Consider the following 20,448-nt stretch of genomic DNA (forward strand, 5'->3'; position numbering starts at 1 on the left):
TGCCACACCTGCCAGGTGGATGGATGGATTATCTTGGCAAAAGAGAAATGCTCACTAGAACGAACGTAAACAAATTATTGCACAACATTTTAGAGATTAAAGTGTGAATAAAAAAAATGTATCCAGCAGTTTTTCACAGTTAAGCCAACTCTAAATAAAGGATGAATAAATGTGAACAAATAAATGTGTCACACAGTTATTCCACATTATGAATCTTTCTAGAGCATGAATTATAGTTCATAAAGGCTTATAAAGCCTGTATGAATGCTTTATGAAGCCTTCATAAGATGCACTTCAAACAAAGTGGTACCTAGACCATCTAACAAGCACACTGATCAATTATTATATATTTTTTAAATTGAACCTTTAACTAGGCAAGTCAGTTCAGGGGCAGAACGACAGATTTTTCACCTTGTCAGCTCGGGGATTCGATCCACCAACCTTTCAGTTACTGGCCCAACGCTCTAACCACTAGGCTACCTGCCGTACAAGTCACTTTAACGACTATCAAAATCAAAAGGAGAAATGCAAGTTGCGGATGGCGTTCCTATAGCCTGTGTATGAACACAAATGAGGGTGCCTGCAAATACGAGCATGCAGGCTGTGTGTGCACACGTGTGATCACACCTTGACATAAACAACCCCGTACATCATATGGAATCCATTCGCACACCAAGAGCCATATCCTTCCCACAGATCTGTCAGCTTCTAGTCACAGTCTGGTTCTCATTACAACCCCCTAATTATAGAGGGGCAATGTCACATCACAGACCCTTTCATTTCAGAGAGGCAGAGTTATGAGTGGTCAGGAGAGCAGCACCTTGATGTGGCCTGTCGGCCCTGTTACTCGGTATAACTGCCCCCCTGTCTGGTGGGGTCTGATCTGATGGGCCAGGACAATGCTGGGATAGGGGGTTCCTGGTCCAAAGAAATAATAGCATGGGAAACGACTGTGGAAGAGTACTGAGGGCAGTGTCACAGACAGGCAGTCAAACACACAAACATTCACACACAGGCCTTTATCTCCACCTCCACAACTGGAGGAGGAACATGAATAGGAGGCGAGGAGGTTGTTCAAGGGGTCTTCCCCAGGCCTCTCAGTTGTTTCCTACTATCTAGTCAGCATGGAAAACCTTCCCAATTTCATTAAAATATGTAAATTGTATTTGTTAAAAAACAAAATTGTGTGAGTGTGTTTGCCTGCGCCAGAAAGCTGGCCCTGGCCTCACTTAGGGGGATATTATTGATTAGAGTGGTGCATGCTAGGGGTCCGGATGGAGCTTTCAGAGAGGAACTTTGTTTTAATGGGCTTTTGTTCCCCTGGGTGCCCCTCTACCTCACACTCATGATGTTATCACATGAGATTTCAAGGAATAACAAACACTGCTCGTTGAACATCTCATACTAAAATCATGGCCATTAATATGGAGTTGGTCCTCCCTTTGCTGTTATAACAGCCTCCACTCTTCTGTGAAGGCTTTCCACTAGATGTTGGAATATTGCTGCGGGGACTTGCTTCCATTCAGCCACAAGAGCTTTAGTGAAGTCGGGCACTGGTCTTGGGCGATTAGGTCTGGCTCATAGTCGCAGTTCCAATTCATTCCGAAAGTGTTCGACGGGGTTGATGTCAGGGCTCTGTGCAGGCCAGTCAAGTTCTTCCACACGGATCTCGACAAACCATTTCTGTATGGACCTTGCTTTGTGCATGAGGGAATTGTCATGCTGAAACAGGAAAGGGTCTTCCCCAAACTGTTGCCACAAAGTTGGAAGCACAGAATTGTCTAGAATGTCATTGTATGCTGGAGCATTAAGCCCGAACTATGAAAAACAGCCTCAGACCATTATTCGTCCTCCACCAAACTTCACAGTTGGCATTATGCATTGGGACAGGTAGCGTACTCCTGGCATCTGCCAAACCCAGATTCGTCTGTCAGACTGCCAGATGTTGAAGTGTGATACATCACTCCAGAGAACGCATTTCCACTGCTCCAGAGTCCAATTGCGGCGAGCTTTACACCACTTCAGCCGACGCTTGACTTTGTGCATGGTGAACTTAGGCTTGTGTGCGGCTGCTCAGCCATGGAAACCCATTTCATGAAGCTCCCGACGAACAATTATTGTGCTGACGTTGCGTCGAGAAGCAGTGAGTGTTTCAACCAAGGAAAGCACTCGGCGGTCCCGTTCTGTGAGCTTGTGTGGCCTTCTACTTGTACTAGCAGGGCAGAAATTTGACGGACTGACTTGCTGGAAAGGTGGCATCCTATGACGTTGCCACGTTGAAAGTCACTGAACTCTTCACTTAAGCCATTCTACTGCCAATGTTTGTCTATGGAAATTGCATGGCTGTGTGCTCGATTTTATAGACCTGTCAACAACGGGTGTGGCTGAAATAGCTGAATCGACTAATTTGAAGGGTTGTCCACATACTTTTGGCCATGCAGTGTATAGGCCCATGCTCTCCATTACAGGAGGAGTACTTAGTATGATGGTTGTAGAGCACACCAAGGCAAAGTATTAGCTTAGCAGCTAGAACACTCTGCGCCTCTAACTATCACTACTGATATATTGTAGGCCTAATGACAGAGGTGTCCTCACGCAGATATCATACACATTTGAATGAACACACACACAAACCATTTTGCTAGGATTCCATGTGAGCAGAATGAAATAAAAATGCATTGGGAGTGTCAGGTGTAGGGCTGGTCTATTGACATGTAGAAATATGCTGTACTTGTTGAAGAGCAGGTTCAGATGCTATACCTCATCTGCACACTTTCACCCCAATCAATGGGATTAGTGTGTGTGTGTGTGTGTGTGTGTGTGTGTGTGTGTGTGTGTGTGTGTGTGTGTGTGTGTGCATTTCAAAACAAGATCTATTCTTGATAAGCATCTGGCTTTATGAGGCACAGCCATACAGGCTGAAGGAAGGATTCAGATGTGTGATTGGCATCAATACAATGCCTCTGTTCACCCTCCAATGCCTTCTGATGGTGAGCCATTTACACCCATCAGTGGACGGCACCACAACAAATCTTCCCCCTCACTGCCTGTGAACAACAGGGTATTTTATCTAGCTAGATCACCTGCTATGATGCTGGCAAGTAAGGTAATATAAAAGGCCAGGACCTGTATTTACACTGTCTCAGAGTAGCAGTGGTGATCTAGGATAAGGGCCTCTGACTCCTCTCTGTCCATTAATCTTATGAGCGTAAAGATGAAAACGGATTCTAGATCAGCACTCATACTCTGAGACACTTTGTGAATATAGGCCCATGTTATTGTTCTAGAACAGAATGATTATTTGAGTACTCAATTTTCAACGCTTATGCCTTGAGGGGAAAAATCTAAAGTCAATAGTAGACACACTACAAAGTCACATTGGTTGATCCACAGAGTGGTTGATCCACAGAGTGGTTGAACCACAGAGTGGTTCATCCCCGGTCTTCAAAACATCAATAAACACATCTGGTTAAAGCCCATAATTAAAGAAGCCTTATAATGCTCAAATAGAGAAGTATGAGATCAGTAAAGGTATGTATGACACAGACAAAGAGTTCTTGGCAGCCATTTCCCTTCAGGTCATATTAAGGAGGTTTTGTAAAGAAATTCAAGTTCAAGTAACCTAAAGAAATTCAAGTTCATGAGTAAGAGTTTTGGACAGAGATAATCCTAACTAAGGTGCAAGTAATGTACTGTAGGGAGAGGATGACTGGGTGGTAGCCTAGTAGTTAAGAGATTGGGCCAGTAACCTAAAGGTTTCTGGTTTGAATCCCTGAGCTTACTAAGTGAAATATGTCCATGTGCCCTTGAGCAAGGCACTTAACTCTAATTGCTCTGGATAAGAGCATCTGCTAAAATGACTGAACAATGTGGCTACAGTTCCACTATTGTCAATTCAGAGACATTGAATTTAGTACAACCCCTTCAGGTGGTAAGATATAATCAAATTTCTCTGAAATATCTCTGCCCCTCAAAAATCAAACATTCATACAAATACCAAAACGCAAGTTAAGAAGTCGTAATCTAAGACCACTGGTTATAAACCAAAGTAACGAATGTTCAATGGAAATACCTTAGTGAATACAATAAGTAACCATCAACACCTCATACAGTCCATCTTAATGTTCCACTTCACGACAATTAATATAACACACACAACGAGTGTATTTCAGAGGAGGAAAGGGCAGATTACCTTTCAGTTCTTCATCCAGCTGAAGAGAAGAGCGAGTGAACTCTAGTGATGTGAGAGAGAGGTGCCTGCATGTAGTATATAAACAAAGCTGTTTGAAGTCAGTCAGAGAGAGAGACACACAACTCAATCTCAGAATATCCTCCAATGGACTGAGACTGTCTTTGTGGAACACAAGCTCATCTCTCTCACCCCCCCTCTCTTTCTCTCCCTCCAGCCATCACTCCCCCTCTGCGGGAGGCACAACTTTTCAGTGTCCAGTTTTCTCCCCTCCTCCTCCCCTCACTCCACCAGTCTCTTTCTAATCCTCCTCCTCTTTTTCACCCGTTCCCTTCTCCCTTTCCCCTGTACTGCTCCCTCTCGACACATTCACTGGTTACCATTCCTCTTCTCTGCTTTCATCTTTATAGGTCATTACATGCCCACCGTGTTAACACCTCTCCCTCTCTTTAAGACGAGAGAGAGCGAGTGAGAGAGTAAATGGCAGTTGTGGTACATTTAAGAAATGGGCCTATTTAAGGGCAAACCTAACCCATAATGAGTCTAATTAGGAATAGCACTCACAATACTATTGTAATTTATAAGATCCCTGTAAATACACTAATTAGTTTATACAGTTCGACTACTCATACTACAAATGCAGAGCACACTTAAAATGAGAAAATCAAGGAATACCAAAAACTTGAATTCCATTAACATTGTTACACTCAGATGTCTTTTCATAAATGAATAACTTGCAAAAAGCTCTGCTCTAAACAATCATTTCTTTTAAATATCTTCAAAATGTTTTGAAAAACATCCCTTTGGGATGAGTTTCTATAGAGGAATGTGGTTCAGAAATACTGACGCTCAAAAGTCATTCAAATCAGAGAGAAAATATCATATTTCATATTTCTTTAACGACCAAAGCGGAAATTTCAGCTCCAGGAAATCAAATTGGAGCACGGGCCCCCCAACATAGTATGTAGGTCAACGGTGACGAAAAGACTAAACTGGAAACATGTGGAGCTGGTCTGGGCTTGATGGAGAGAAAGCAGAGAGTAGAGAGCAGACAGAAAGAAAGAGAGAGGGAAACGAAGGTCTGTAATCGGAGTAGAAAGCTCAGCGACCCTCCAATCATCACCTAATTCCTCAAAGAATGTTAACACCAGGGCCAAAGAGCCCAGTCTGCAATCCAACAACAATACCCCCAAAAAGCATAACCATTTACATGTGTTTGGCCTCACTCACTGCAGCTTTAAACATGTCAGACCAACAACACTGCTCTCCTGTCTAGCCAATGTCCTTGCCCAACTGCTGAAAGGTGAAGTATTGGAAGTGTGCCATCAAAATCTGCCAGAGCTACTTTGGAGTCTCCCTCTCTCTTCTTCCTAAGTTGATAATCAGCTAAAACCTTTTTCCATCTCTCTTATTGATTAAATTTTTCATACACTTTTAGGATAGATGAAATCAAAAGCATGTGCGTGCCAAATTGCTGACGTTAGGACGTGTCTAAAATGTAGACTGATTGTTCATTTCCTCTTAACTTTAAAGCTGTGCAAATAACATCAACACGTGTTGGTCTTAAATCAGTTTAGAGGTTGAAACTAAAAGCCTACTAGTCCTCTGGCTGCTAGGGGCTAAAACATCTGGCTTTCCAGAAATAAACTCAGAGGTCTAGTACATATGGTCCAACTCAGCTTATCCTACATCTACCAATTTTGTAGGATAACGCTTAAACCCAACCAACAACAACTGCTATCAATAATTTACTCAACCAGCTATAGGCCTTCTCTGTCTATTTCTTCAACAGTCTCTTTGGTGACATAAAAAAGACACAGTCCATTTTCAACACACCTGGTCAGAGTGGGGCTAGATTACTAATTTCCACCCCCACCTCAGCAGCAGATGCACACAAGAGGCCCTTGTTACTGGCTAGTGAAGAGCAAGAGCCTTAGGGCCAATTCTTCTACTGCAGGACACACGACAAGTCTAGTCTAGCGCCACTGGCCAGGAGCCACCCTATTAGGTCTGCAGACCCTCTCGAACCTCTCTCAGATCCCACAGATCTGCCTGTGGACGTTATGGTTATTATGGCCTTAAAATAAGCGACACACACACACACACTAAAGATGGGCTGTGTCAGCACATAGAGCGCTCCTCTTCAGTAAAGGGCTGGTTTAAAAGCAGGGGCATTAACAGCATGCTACATCCTCAAACAACAGATCAATAGGAACAAGGCTGTAATGGCTGCCTCTCACTGATTAATACACTTGATTTGGAATGTATAGGTTCCTTGAGTGGTGTATGTGGGCGGGTGGGGGTTTCTATGTGTGAGTGAGGAGCGGAAGATAACCAGTCACATCAGTAATGTTTTATAAGTTATAGGGGAATGATTTGGGTCTCTAAGGGTCATTAGTTAGATAATGGATCTGAACTCAGGACATGGTCAGTGCTCAAATGCTGGTCATGACATAAGCGATCGTCATCATAAGTCAGGCTGACTAACAGTGGCTGCCCATGACTAATGTTGACTCTATGGCTCTTCTTAATGGTAATTCATCATCTTGTGTTGTGTCCACTTTAGTCCAGAAATCGTGTTGGGACACGTACAGACAAATGTTCTCATGTATTGCGGGATGAATTCACGTCCTCCTCCCCCAACACAATCTCTATTGTTGATAAGCCTAGCGCTACGTCACTGTCAAGTTTGTTTAAATTGAAAATGGCCGTTAATAATATTGTAAAATGGACGCTCATCCTTCTTCATCAAAGTAGCAACGGTCAACTGAAATTGTATAAAGGTTTAAAAAACGATTTGGTAATACTTTACTTGACACCCAGTGTCATAACACGTTATGACATGGTCATAACCATATCATAACAGCTGACAACCTGTGTCATAACCGTGTGTATAGGTGGCAGGGAAGTCAGGCGCAGGAGAGTTAAACTGAGTATAAATGGAGACTTTTAATAAATGTCCACTTAACATGGTCCAAACACGAAAATGTACATACATAAAATAAACATGGGTACGAGGACCCGTCGCGCACCTATACACCAATAAACAACAGTTGACTTAAAACAATCTCTGACAAAGACATGAGGGGAAACAGAGGGTTAAATACACAAGAGGTAATGGATGGGATTGAAAACAGGTGTGTGGGAAGACAAGACAAAACCAATGGAATATGAAAAATGGATCGATGATGGCTAGAAGACCGGTGACGTCGACCACCGAACACCGCCCGAACAAGGAGAGGCAACGACTTCGGCAGAAGTCGTGACAACCTGTCATAATATGGTCATAACCCATATATTTCCACCTGTTGTGACATTATATTGCGTTATTTTATGTCTGGTTATGACACCTACATAACAGTGTCAAAACCCACATTTATTCAAATATTTTTTTTCCCTGCCAAGAAGTTTCCCTTCGTTTGAAAGTTTGTTTCTGAAATTGTTGTTGTAATGAATTCTTTATAATCATGTTTTTTCATCATATATTTCAAATCAATTGTATAAAACACTTTATGACACTCATGAAGCATTATGACAATCCTGTGTCACTTTATTTGGACTAGGAAAAATACACTTCATGACAGTGTCAAGAAGTATTATGACCATCATGATCATATAAGCCAAATAGGCCTGTCACATACATGCCCTTATGTCAGTCATCAGTCACAAAGAGGGTGTCTTGTCCTGCTCCTGAAATCTGCTCCTGCATTTATCATCAACAGAGTATTGGGTGGGTCTCCATGTCTGACATCAATTTGTGCGTAATTACACTGATCATTTAACATGGTCAATTTTTAAATAATATTTAAAACACACACACACACACACACACACACACACACACACAAATTACCTCGACTAACCTGTACCCCCACTCATTGACTTGGTACCGGTACCCCCTGTATTTAGCCTCGTTATTTTATTGTGTTACTTTTCATTTTTATTTAGTAAATGTTTTTCTTAACTCTAATACTTGAAATGCATTGTTGGTTATGGGCTTGTAAGTAAGCATTTCACTGTTGCATGTGACAAATACAATTTGATTTGATTTGAAAAGGGCTTCAACCACCAAAAACTTGCTCTGTCTCTAGGCCTACCTACACTGTCATGTTCTCTTGCATAATTTAACAAGTGTGTCAAGAGAAGGATAACCATGCGATTTAAAATCAAAACGCTTGGCTCTAAATTAAACCTTAACATTCAGACTTTATACTGTTTGTGAGATCAGACATAATATCACTATAATCGGAGTGTTCATTTTCGGTAGTTGCTTTCATTACAGCACATATCATTTGTAAACATTTTAAATGTATTAAATCAAAAATAAAGTCACTGGATCTTTCTTCTCTTTTTTTGTGATGTAACTGTCGAGATGTTGCGTTATATCCCAGACGAAGCTTTAGGGTTCTTCTAGATGCAACGGAGAGCCAATGTATTCCATTGAGTCCATTTCAGCCATTACCAGAGTGTGATTGATAGGTCATTACAAACGGTTCCGCAATCGTTACGTTAACGGGAAAAAACGACTGGCACAAACAAGAGTGGGAAAGAGCAAAATGAAAGCAATGAATCCAGCGAGATTTAAGTGACAAGTGGATTTTGCTCCCCTCAAAACAGAAAATAGATGGTTGAAAAGGAGAGATCCTCAGGTGGGTGGGGAATGCGTGTCGCTAATCAAATGACCTTTTCCTCTGTTGTCAAAGCCGCTAGTTACATTACAAACACAGCCTGGAACATCTCAAGATGTATTAAGTTAATCGGAAGGGAAAGCAGCAAATTTTGTGTGTGTTATTATTCATGGAATTGGAGTCCATTGTGAGAAACAGGCTACTCTTGATAATGTTTCAGGGGGAACTTGACTGCAGCAGCAGGTACATCCTGTTTGGCTTGTAAAGATAGCCGTAGTATGGTATGTGTAATCATTACCAAATGGTCAAAGTGTTACCTAATACCGCTTGTAGAAAACATATCTATCTCGACTAGAGATTTAGTGGTATTGGACTGTAAACTCCTGCCCTGTTGACAAAACAAAATTGAAAATGAAAATAAAGGTAGGGTAAAGGTAAAATAAAAAGGTAAGTCTTTGAAAAACCACTGAAATGTGCCCATAATACAATGAACCATAGACTAAAAAACAAAGTAAAAAACAACCTTAAGAGAACATTTCCCTAATGAAATGTGACATTGTTAATGGGTTGAGAAGTAAAAATTCACTTCCCAGTTTCAAGCCATAGACATTTCTCTTGTGGGCAGAGGAGTGGCTGTGGACCATATTGAGTAAATTCGTATCTATCAAGTTAGGCTACAGGAGCTATTTTAACCTAACCAAGTGCATTCAGTAGAACAAAACAGACTTTAGAGAATTTAGAAAATGTGATAACATTTGAATCGAACTCAATTTACATAATCAAGCCAACAGGTTAAATATACAGTGCCTTCAGAAAGTATTTATACCCATGACTTATCACATGTTGTTGTGTTACAGCCTGAATTCAAAATGTATCAAGTATAATTTTTTGCCCCTCACCCATCTACACACCATACCTCGTTGGTTGTTGATCACTGCTAGACAGCCATTTTTAAGTCTTGCCATAGTTAGATTTTTTAAAATCGTCTTGAAAATCTAACACGGTAGACCATTCCATTCTTGTGGGCCAGCTAAGGAGTATTGGTGTCTCTGAGGGGTCTTTGGCCTGGTTAGCTAACTACCTCAAATAGTGCAGTGTATAAAGTCAGAAAATCTGCTGTCTCAGCCACGGCCAGTAACCAAGGGAGTACCCCAAGGCGCAACCCTAGGCCTCACGCTCTTCTCAATTTACATCAACAACATAGCTCAGGCAGTAGGAAGCTCTCTCATCCATGTACTGTATATGCAGATGATAGTCTTATACTCAGCTGGCCCCTCCATGGATTTTGTGTTAAATGCTCTACAACAAAGCTTAGTATCCAACAAGCTTTCTCTACCCTTAACCTTGTTCTGAACACCTCCAAAACAAAGGTCATGTGGTTTGGTAAGAAGAATGCCCCTCTCCCCACAGGTGTGATTACTACATCTAAGGGTTTAGAGCTTGAGGTAGTCACCTCATATACGTACTTGGGAGTATGGCTAGACGTCACACTGTCCTCCTCTCAGCGCATATAAAAGCTGCAGGCTAAAGTTAAATCTAGACTTGGTTTCCTCTCTCGTAATAGCTCCTCTTTCACCCCAGCTGCCAAACTAACCCTGATTCAGATGACCATCCTACCCATGCTAGATTACGGAAACATAATTTATAGATCGGTAGGTAAGGGTGCTCTCGAGCAGCTAGATGTTCTTTACCATTCGGTCATCAGATTTGCCACCAATGCTCCTTATAGGACACATCACTGCACTCTATACTCCTCTGTAAACTGGTCATCTCTGTATACCCGTCGCAAGACCCACTGGTTGATGCTTATTTATAAAACCCTCTTATTTATAAAAATGTATAAAAGGCCTCACTCTCCACTAAGATATCTACTGCAGCCCTCATCCTCCACATACAACACCCGTTCTGCCAGTCACATTCTGTTAAAGGTCCCGAAAGCACACACCTCCCTGGGTCACTCCTCTTTTCAGTTCGCTGCAGCTAGCGACTGGAACGAGCTGCAACAAACACTCAAACTGGACAGTTTTATCTCAATCTCTTTATTTAAAGACTCAATCATGGACACTCATACTCACAGTTGTGGCTGCTTTGCGTGATGTATTGTAGTCTCTACCTTCTTGCCCTTTGTCCTGTTGTCTGTGCCTAATAATGTTTGTACCGTGTTTTGTGCTGCTAACATGTTGCGTTTTTACCATGCTGTGTTGTCATGTGTTACTGCCTTGCTATGTTGTTGTCTTAGGTCTCTCTTTATGTAGTGTTGTGTTGTCTCTCTTGTCATGATGTGTGTTTTGTCACAAAAGGCCTCCTGTCCCCGCAGGAGACCTTTTGGTGGGACGTGATTGTAAATAAGAATTTGTTCTTATCTGAATTTCCAGGTCAATAAAAGGTTAAATAAATAAAAAATGTATGTGTGGGGTACAGAGATGAGCTAGTCATACATATATATTTTTTAACACTTCTATTTCACACAGAGTGAGTCCATGCAACTTATTAAGCACATGTTTTACCACTGAACTTATTTAAGGCTTCCCCAAAAATGGGGTTGAATACTTATTGACTCAAGACATTTCATGTCAAAGTGGAATTTTGTGTGCAGGCCAATGACACAAAATCTCAATTAAACCATTTCAAATTCAAGCTCGAACACAACTAAATGTGGAAAAAGTCAAGGGGTGTGAATACTTTCTGAAGACACAGTAAGGGGTTAAATAAAACCTGGAATGACATTGAACTCCAGGTTTTGGAGTATGTTATGGTGATGCTTCGCCATCGTTACAACATTCCTAGTTTTAAGAAGATTTAGCTGTTTGCTGGGGGGCACAGGTCTAACTCAATTTGTAACCCAAAACAGATTCAGAACATCAAATTAGGCTTGAGAGGCACTTTTGTAGTCTCTTTAACATAAATACACTTTCACCATGAGAGCTGTCTGCTGTTTTGGTCAGCCTTACATGTCCATCCGATCTCTTACAGAGTGCACTGCACAACATAATTCTGACTAAATCTAGGCAACATGCAGTAACAGATTACAGTGTGTGTGTGTGAGCGTGAGAGTCTGCTATCATCAACTGCATAGTGATTATTTCCCTTTCAAATTCACACCTCCTGCGGTGCTATGCAAAGCAGTTCTTGTGGGAACAAGGGCGAAACTGTCTCACACACACACACACACACACACACACACACACACACACACAGCACTCTACAAACACACATATCAGCAGTATCCTTTCCTACTTTAGAGAAATAATCAAATCAAGCGATATGATCCAAAGTACTCTTGTGATTGAAAGATCATCTCCACTTTGAGACTGTTGTCAAGAGTAATGTTATGACTTCAGGGGCTGTTTACAGCCAAAAAGTCAGAGCTACAGTAAAAACACACAACTCTCCATTTAGAAATTAGTCTAGGTAGAAAGTATCCTTTAATCTCACAAAATCAGTTTACCTTCTCTCCTTTTTTAATTTGTATAACAGACATTCCTGTCATACTGTAACATAAGTCTGAACTCATCCTTTTAAAAACAACACGTTTCTGAATACAGACATGAGAGGAAGGATTGCATAGTCTGTCGTTTACGTGCTGCATATAAAATGGTAAAATAATAAATCCACCATAGCAAATAAACAATTCTCCACCTGATAAATCAACCACTCACCCTCAACTGTTTACAACAGAGTCGCTGTTAAGTGTCCAACTTCTTCCCCTCATCATAGACACTGTTGATATTATACAGTAGCCGTGTACGTTACAGGGGAACATGAGTGTGCGTTTACATGTTCAAAGTCCCTCTGGTGTAGAAATAAAGCACTTGAGAGGATCAGAATCTTTCTACAGTCCAGTCTAAGACTGCTCGGGTACAGAAATAGTCTAAAGTCAGCTGTTGCGATCTGGATAGCTCAGTCCACTAGCTCCGGAAGCTGATGACTGCCTGGAACTCGGCCAGAACGCACAGGTATACTCTGTATATCCCTCAGTCCTACCTGAGAATAGAGTAGTGGAATCTGGACAGGCAACATTGTCAAAACGGCAACGGAGGAAGTCACTCTTCCCGTCAGTCGTCTTAGTCATTTCATTTTGGTGAAGTAATCTTTGTCCTATTTCATGTGTTTTAAGGCTGCTATTTCTGTCCGACGTCTTCACCATAGGTAGGTGCTTTCAACTCCACTATGTCAACGCTGAGTGAGTCAGTTTGAGAGGTACTGGAATAGCGTACTTTGTTTCGGTCATCATAAGGGGTAAAGTTCAGATACGCCAGTTTCAGTGACCACACACAATTCAGTTCATTCACGCGTACCCACATTCTTGTTTCCGATAATCCCTTTGTGCACATGCTGAACTATAGACCCTTATTGCCATTATTGTTTTCTTGAACCACGTCATTGAAGGCTACATCCTGCAAGTTATGAGTGCCTTGAGGGGATGTGTTCACTCACTAGGTAATAAAACACTGAGCGGAATGATGTCAGAAGCAATGCGCCACACTTGACTTTGCTAGTCACAGACTTTAACCAGTCAATCAAAGTGCGTGTCCCTTTACCATGTTATTTTTTCATTTCTACAAAGCATGCACTTCTAATTCATTTCAATCACGGGGGCATATCAGAAATTATGAAATGTGCAGATAGTAACAGCAATTGATAGAAACTCTCATTGGGTTTTGCTGATCCATTTAGTCAAGCAGAAGAACAACTTCCTCAGGTCACTGTAGTTCCACGTCACGTTGCCTGAATGAAAAACACGCTGTAAAACACGACAGGTCATTTCCACGTTAAATGATCTATGAGCACCAACGTGAAGTTTACAAGAGCATATCAAATGTCCAATGAAAGCTAAGAGTCTATATTTTGGGGAAATGAAGGAACTCAGTATAGAACAAGAAGGCCCACACACTGCGGTGAATTGGGAGCTTTAACAGTGTGCAAGCCTTCCTGTTCTATACTAGTATTCTTTAGTAGCCCAGCACCTATGTTTTTAAGGATGAGCGTATGACCAAACTTTTCTATAAATGAAGGAACTCAGCCATCCTAAAATTGGGACTAAGCAAAGGCTTTGATTTCTGGTCACATACATGGAAAATGGGGCTAAAACATCTACTAGAAAAAGTCTTATGGTTTTAAAAATATTTTAAGACAATTATGTTGAAGGTCCTTGACAACTAATATCAACATGTATATTTAGTTTTGCAGAAATTATTTGCCTTCTGTAAGAAGTCTTGTCTTGTTATTCTATTACCAAAAACCCACATTTTTTAAATATATTTTTTAATTTCTCTCCCTAATGGGGGTCAGATTATGAAAGTTCACATAATTAACAAGTAAATGTAGACCTACCAATTAGTTAGTAGTTTTTACTGATAACAATTTTGTTTATGTGATTAAAGCGCATCCCCTTGACTTGGGAAAGAGGGAAGTAAGGATTTATCTACTATGTAGTATTATACATTTTTATGACTTGCAAACCTGCTGTAAAAGGAATAAGAGTTCTGGCCAAATTAGGAGAGGGGGACAGGTCATTATTATTCCTTGTTTGCCAGTATATATGGGTATGATTTCTGTATTTTGAAAGTTACATATCTTAAAAACTTGGATTGCTGACAAGCAAAACATTTTCGGACCATGTCAACAATGGACTAATGAAATAATTACAAAAATATACTTTTTGGGAGGAGTTTTCCTTTAAGATCTAATGGTGGTTATTGGAGATGGACTCTGAGGGATTGGGACAGGGGAGCTGGGAGGGATATCAGACAATTCCCTGAAGTACACTACATGACTGCTCGTCAAACAAAGTATGAGCTGGCGCACACTCAGAGAAAATTATTTAGTGTAGAGGTTCTGACTAACGGTGAATAAACTTTAAGCTATAAAAATACAGGGTCGCACACCTGCTCGTCGAACACCTCATCCCAAAATCATGGGCATTATTATGAAGTTGGTCCCCTCTTTGCTGCTATAACAGCCATTACTCTTCTGGGAAGGCTTTCCACTAGATGTTAGAACGTTGATGCGGGTACTTGCTTCCATTCAGCCACAGGAGCATTGGTGAGGTCTGGACACTGATGTTGGGCGATTTGGCCTGGCTTGCAGTCAGCGTTTCAATTCATCCTAAAGGTGAAACGGGTTGAGGTCAGGGATCTGTGTAGGCCATGCAAGACAATCTGGGCTAGACAACTCTGGACCCTCACTTTCTAAAATTATCAGCCGAAATTGTTGCAACCCCTATTACTAGCCTGTTCAACCTCTCTTTTGTATCGTCTGAGATCCCCAAAGATTGGAAAGCTGCCGCAGTCATCCCCCTCTTCAAGGCCACGGAAGGAGAGTTGTATGGCATTGAAGCTCGTTTAGAGGTTTGTTAACACAGTGTCCAAAGAAGTGCCAGATGTATACAGAATGGTGTCATCTGCGTAGAGGTGGATCAGGGAATCACCCGCAGCAAGAGTGACATCGTTGATATATACAGAGAAAAGAGTCGGCCCGAGAATTGAACCCTGTGGTACCCCCCATAGAGACTGCCAGAGGTCCGGACAACAGGCCCTCCGATTTGACACACTGAACTCTATCTGAGAAGTAGTTGGTGAACCAGGCAAGGCAGTCACCCGAGAAACCAAGGCTGTTGAGTCTGCCGATAAGAATACGGTGATTGACCGAGTCAAAAGCTTTGGCCAGGTCGATGAAGACGGCTGCACAGTACTGTGTCTTATCGATGGCAGTTATGATATCGTTTAGTACGTTGAGCATGGCTGAGATGCACCCATGACCGGCTCGGAAACCGGATTGCACAGCGGAGAAGGTACAGTGGGATTCAAAATGGTTAGTGATCTGTTTGTTAACTTGGCTTTCGAAGACTTTAGAAAGGCAGGGCAGGATGGATATAGGTCTGTAACAGTTTGGGTCTAGAGTGTCACCCCCTTTGAAGAGGGAGATGACCAGCTTTCCAATCTTTAGGGATCTCGGACAATTTTAGAAAGAGAGGGTCCAGATTGTCTAGCCCAGCTGATTTGTACGGGTCCATGTTTTGCAGCTCTTTCAGAACATCTGCTATCTGGATTTGGGTGAAAGACAAGCTGGGAAGGCTTGGGCAAGTAGCTGCGAGTGGTGCGGAGCTGTTGGCCGGGGTTGGGGTAGCCAGAGGAAAGCATGGCCATCCGTAGAGAAATGCTTATTGAAATTCTCGATTATCGTGGATTTATCGGTGGTGACAGTGTTTCGTAGCCTCAGTGCAGTGGGCAGCTGGGAGGAGGTGCTCTTATTCTCCATGGATTTGTGTCCCAAAACTTTTTGGAATTAGTGCTACAGGATGCAAATTTCTGTTTGAAAAAGCTAGCAATTCCTAACTGCCTGTGTATTTTGGTTCCTATCTTCCCTGAAAAGTTGCATATCGCGGGGACAATTCGATGCTAGTACAGTCCGCCACAGGTTGTTTTTGTGCTGGCCGAGGGCAGTCAGGTCTGGAGAGAACCAAGGGCTATATCTGTTCTTTGTTCTACATTTTTTTGAATGGGGCATGCTCATTTAAAATGGTGAGGAAATTACTTTTAAAGAACGACCAGTCATCCTCTACTGACGGGATGAGGTCAATATCCTTCCAGGATACCCAGGTCAAGTCGATTAGAAAGGCCTGCTCGCAAAAGGGTTTTAGGGAGCGTTTGACAGTGATGAGGGGTGGTCATTTAACCGCGGACCCATAGCTGATGCAGGCATTAAGGCAGTGATCGCTGAGATCCTGATTGAAAACAGCAGAGGTGTATTTGCAGGGCAAGTTGGTTAGGATGACATCCATGAGGGTGCCCATGTTTACGGATTTAAGGTTGTACCTGGTGGGTTCCTTGATAATTTGTGAGATTGAGGGCATCTAGATTAGATTGTAGGACTCCCGGGGTGTTAGGCATATCCCAGTTTAGGTCACCTAACAGAACGAACTCTGAAGATAGATGGGGGGCAATCAATTCACATATGGTGTCCAGGGCACAGCTGGGAGCTGAGGGGGGTCTATAATAGGTGGCAACTGTCACGTTCCTGACCTGTTTTTGTATGTGTGTGATGGTCAGGGCGTGAGTTTTGGGTGGGCAGTCTATGTTTTCTGTTTCTATGTTGGTTTTGGGTTGCCTGGTATGGCTCTTAATTAGAGGCAGGTGTTTTGCGTTTTCCTCTAATTGAGAGTCATATTAAGGTAGGGTGTTCTCACTGTTTGTTTGTGGGTGATTGTCTCCTGTGTCGCTGTGTCCTTGTCGGTGTACCACACGGGACTGTAGCGTTTGTTCGGTTTTTGTGTAGTCTGTTTTCCTTGTCCATGCGTTCTTCGTGTTTTATGTAAGTACTCTCGTTCAGGTCTGTCTTCTTCGTTTTGTTGTTTTGTAAAATATTCAAGTGTTCTTCGTGTGTTTAGTTTTGTCTGGTAAATAAAGTTTCATGATGTATTCACAACCCGCTGCACGTTGGTCAAATCCATGCTACTCCTCTTCTGATGAGGAGAAGGAGGAAGCGTGTTACAGCAACAGTGAGAGATTTATTTCTAGAGAGATTCATTTTTTAAATTAGAATCTCAAACTGTTTGGGCATAGACCTGGATAGCATGACAGAACTCTTCAGGCTAACTCCTCCCCCTTTGGCAGATCTATCTTGATGGAAAATGTTGTAGTTGGGGATGGAAATGTCTGAATTTTTGGTGGCCTTCCTAAGCCAGGATTCAGACATGGAAAGGACATCAGGATTGGTGGAGAATGCTAAAAGCAGTGAGTAAAACAAACTTAGGGAGGAGGCTTCTGATGTTAACATACATGAAACCAAGGCTTTACGGTTAGAGAAGTCAACAAATGAGAGCGCCTGGGGACACGCAGGGCCTGGGTTAACCTCCACATCACCCGAGGAACAGAGGAGGAGTAGGATGAGGATACGGCTAAAGACTATCAAAACTGGCCGTCTAGTGCGTTGGGGACAGAGAATAAAACAAGCAGATTTCTGGGCGTGGTAGGATAGATCCAGGGGATAATGTACAGAGAGGGGTATGGTAGGGTGTGGGTACAGTGGAGGTAAACCTAGACATTGAGTGACGATAAGAGATGTTGCATCTTTGGACACACTAGTTATGCTGGGTGAAGTCACCGCATGTGTGGGAGGTGGTACAAAAGAGGTATCTGAGGCATGTTGAGTAGCACTAGGGGCTCCGCAGTGAACTAAAACAATGACAACTATCCTAAACAACAGTATACAAGGCATATTGACATTAGAGAGAGACATAAAACGAGGCATAAAGCAATCACAGGTGTTGATTGGGAGAGCTAGCTAAGACAACAACGGGTAAGACAACAACAGCAAATCAGTTAAGACAACAACAACAGGTAAAATGGCGATGAATGGGCAGAGAGGGTCAGTTAACTACACACAGGGCCCGAGCTCGAGGCTGGGATCGACAGATAAAGAAAATAAACAAAATGGAGTACCGTGATTCATTTACAGTCCAGCAGGCATCAGTTATGTAACCATGTGATCTCAGTGAAGAGTCCGGGAGGCATTAGCTGTGTAGCCGAGTGATCATAGGGTCCACTGAGCAGGCCAGGAGATGGGCCTGGCTAAAGGCTAGCTTCAGGGCTGGGCCGCTAGCAGTGGCTAACAATGACTAAATAGCTAGTAGCTAATTAACTGGTTAGCTTATGATGGCTAGCTTCTGATGGAGGTACTGGCTAGAAGGTCTAAAAATAGCAAATCCGTATCACATTGGGTGAGGCGGGTTGCCGGAAGGTATATTTAATTTAAAAATGGAAAAATAGCTTGAAAATATATACAAAAAAAGACGAAACATATCAAATGTACACGGGAGAACGACCAACAACGTCTGCACTGCCACGCCATCTTGGTGCGTCATATTAATGACCAATGGGTCGTATTTGTGTTTATTATATTATAATTAAGTCTATGCTTTGATAGAGCAGTTGGACTGAGCAGTGGTAAGTGGCAGCAGGCTCGTAAGCATTCATTCAAACTTTACTGCATTTGCCAGCAGATTTTAACAATGCTTGCTTCACAGCGCTGTTTATGACTTCAAGCCTATCAACTCCTGAGATTAGGCTGGCAATACTATAGTGCCTAGTCGACGCGTCATAATTCCTATAAGAACTACAACCTAAAACGTCTTAACTGGGAATATTGAACCACCAGCTTTCATATGTTCTCGTGTTCTGAGCAAGGAACTTAAACGTTCACTTTTTTACATTGGCACATATTGCACTTTTACTTTCTTCTCCAACACTGTGCTTTTGCATGATTTAAACCAAATTGAGCATGTTTCATTATTTATTTGAGAGTAAATAGATTTTATTTATGTATTATATTAAGTTAAAATAAAAGGGTTCATTGTCCATTCAGTATTATTGTAATTGTCATTATTACAAATATATATATTGAAAAAATGTTCGATTAATCGGTATTGTCTTTTTTTCGTCCTCCAATAACCAGTATCGGTGTTGAAAAATCATCTAGTTGTTACCTACCCTTACCACCTGGGAGGCGGCCAGTCAGGAAATCCAGGATCCAGTTGCTGAGGGAGGTGTTTAGTCCCAGGGTCCTTAGTTCATTGATGAGCTTTGAGGGCACTATGGTGTTGAATGCTGAGCTGTACACAAGTATTTAAGTGACAGTCTTCCTCCAATGTATTTACAATGACATCATCCACAGATACTTGGTACAGGAGGTTAAAAGCCCTAAAAAAAATGCATAGGGCCTCAAAGTACAAAGAAGTACTTGCTTTATGTTGTTTGTGTGTTTTCCGTTAAATGTTTGCTCAGGTTACATGTTCACACATTTTAAATACGCAATGTATACAACAACTATGTATTTATACTATGCCTCTTCCATATCCATGGGATGTCCACCACCCTCATAAGGTATGTCTGCTAAAAAAAAAAAAAATGACAGACGGAACAGACAAGGTTAACTTTTAACCATATAGAATTGAAGGCCAACAAAATGTAACTTATCACATAGAATGTGCACGGGCTTCATGAGGGAAAAAATAAGCATAAGGTTCTTGAACATTTAAAGATATTGTCAGCAGACGTTTTTTCTGCAAGAGCTACATTTAAAACAATTAGACATATTTAAAGGGGAGCTGGGTTGGAAGGCGGAAGCTGCAACTTGCTGTAGTAATAGCAGATGTGTAAGAATCCTGATAAATAAGAATACACCCTTTTCACATATTCCCAGCATATGGACCAAGGAGGATGTTTTCTCATTTTCAATTGTACCTTACATGGGGAAACATACACATTGATTTCATTGTATATCCCCCAGGGGCAAACCTGGTGTTTTAAATTGAATTCTAGCTATATTAGATCAAACCCAGACAGGAACTATTATTACAGGTTAAACTTAAAATAAAGCATACTAATTATTGACAAATAAACCTGGTAAACACCTCACAGCCCTCAGAAAACGAATACATGCCAAACCAGTTATAATTTTAAAAAGATAGGGACACAAATGCTTTAACTAGAAACAACACTATTAATAACACATTTCAAAGATTCTACGGAAATCTATATAAATCACAATTAAATAACAGTTGGACTGGTCCAGCAGCCTTCTTAGACTCAATAACACTGAAACAACTATCAGCAGATAAAAAAATTAATC

General features: G+C 41.6%; 1 protein-coding gene across 5 annotated transcripts in view; it reads right to left on the reverse strand.

Moving 5' to 3' along the window:
• Positions 1-20,448, reverse strand: part of LOC129859199 (rho GTPase-activating protein 28-like) — a 53,964-nt gene that overhangs the window by 17,300 nt on the left and 16,216 nt on the right. The window contains exon 1 of one of the 5 annotated variants that reach the window (XM_055928662.1): positions 12,477-13,062. The exons of 3 other annotated variants lie outside the window; for them this stretch is intronic. The gene's annotated coding sequence lies outside the window, so the exon portion shown is untranslated. Of the gene's footprint in view, positions 1-4,192; positions 4,350-12,476; positions 13,063-20,448 lie in introns of those variants that run through there. One more of the 5 variants, XM_055928660.1, reaches the window with a different exon arrangement.

This window comes from Salvelinus fontinalis, chromosome 7 (assembly GCF_029448725.1).
Source record: "Salvelinus fontinalis isolate EN_2023a chromosome 7, ASM2944872v1, whole genome shotgun sequence".
Classification (NCBI taxonomy): Eukaryota; Metazoa; Chordata; class Actinopteri; order Salmoniformes; family Salmonidae; genus Salvelinus; species Salvelinus fontinalis.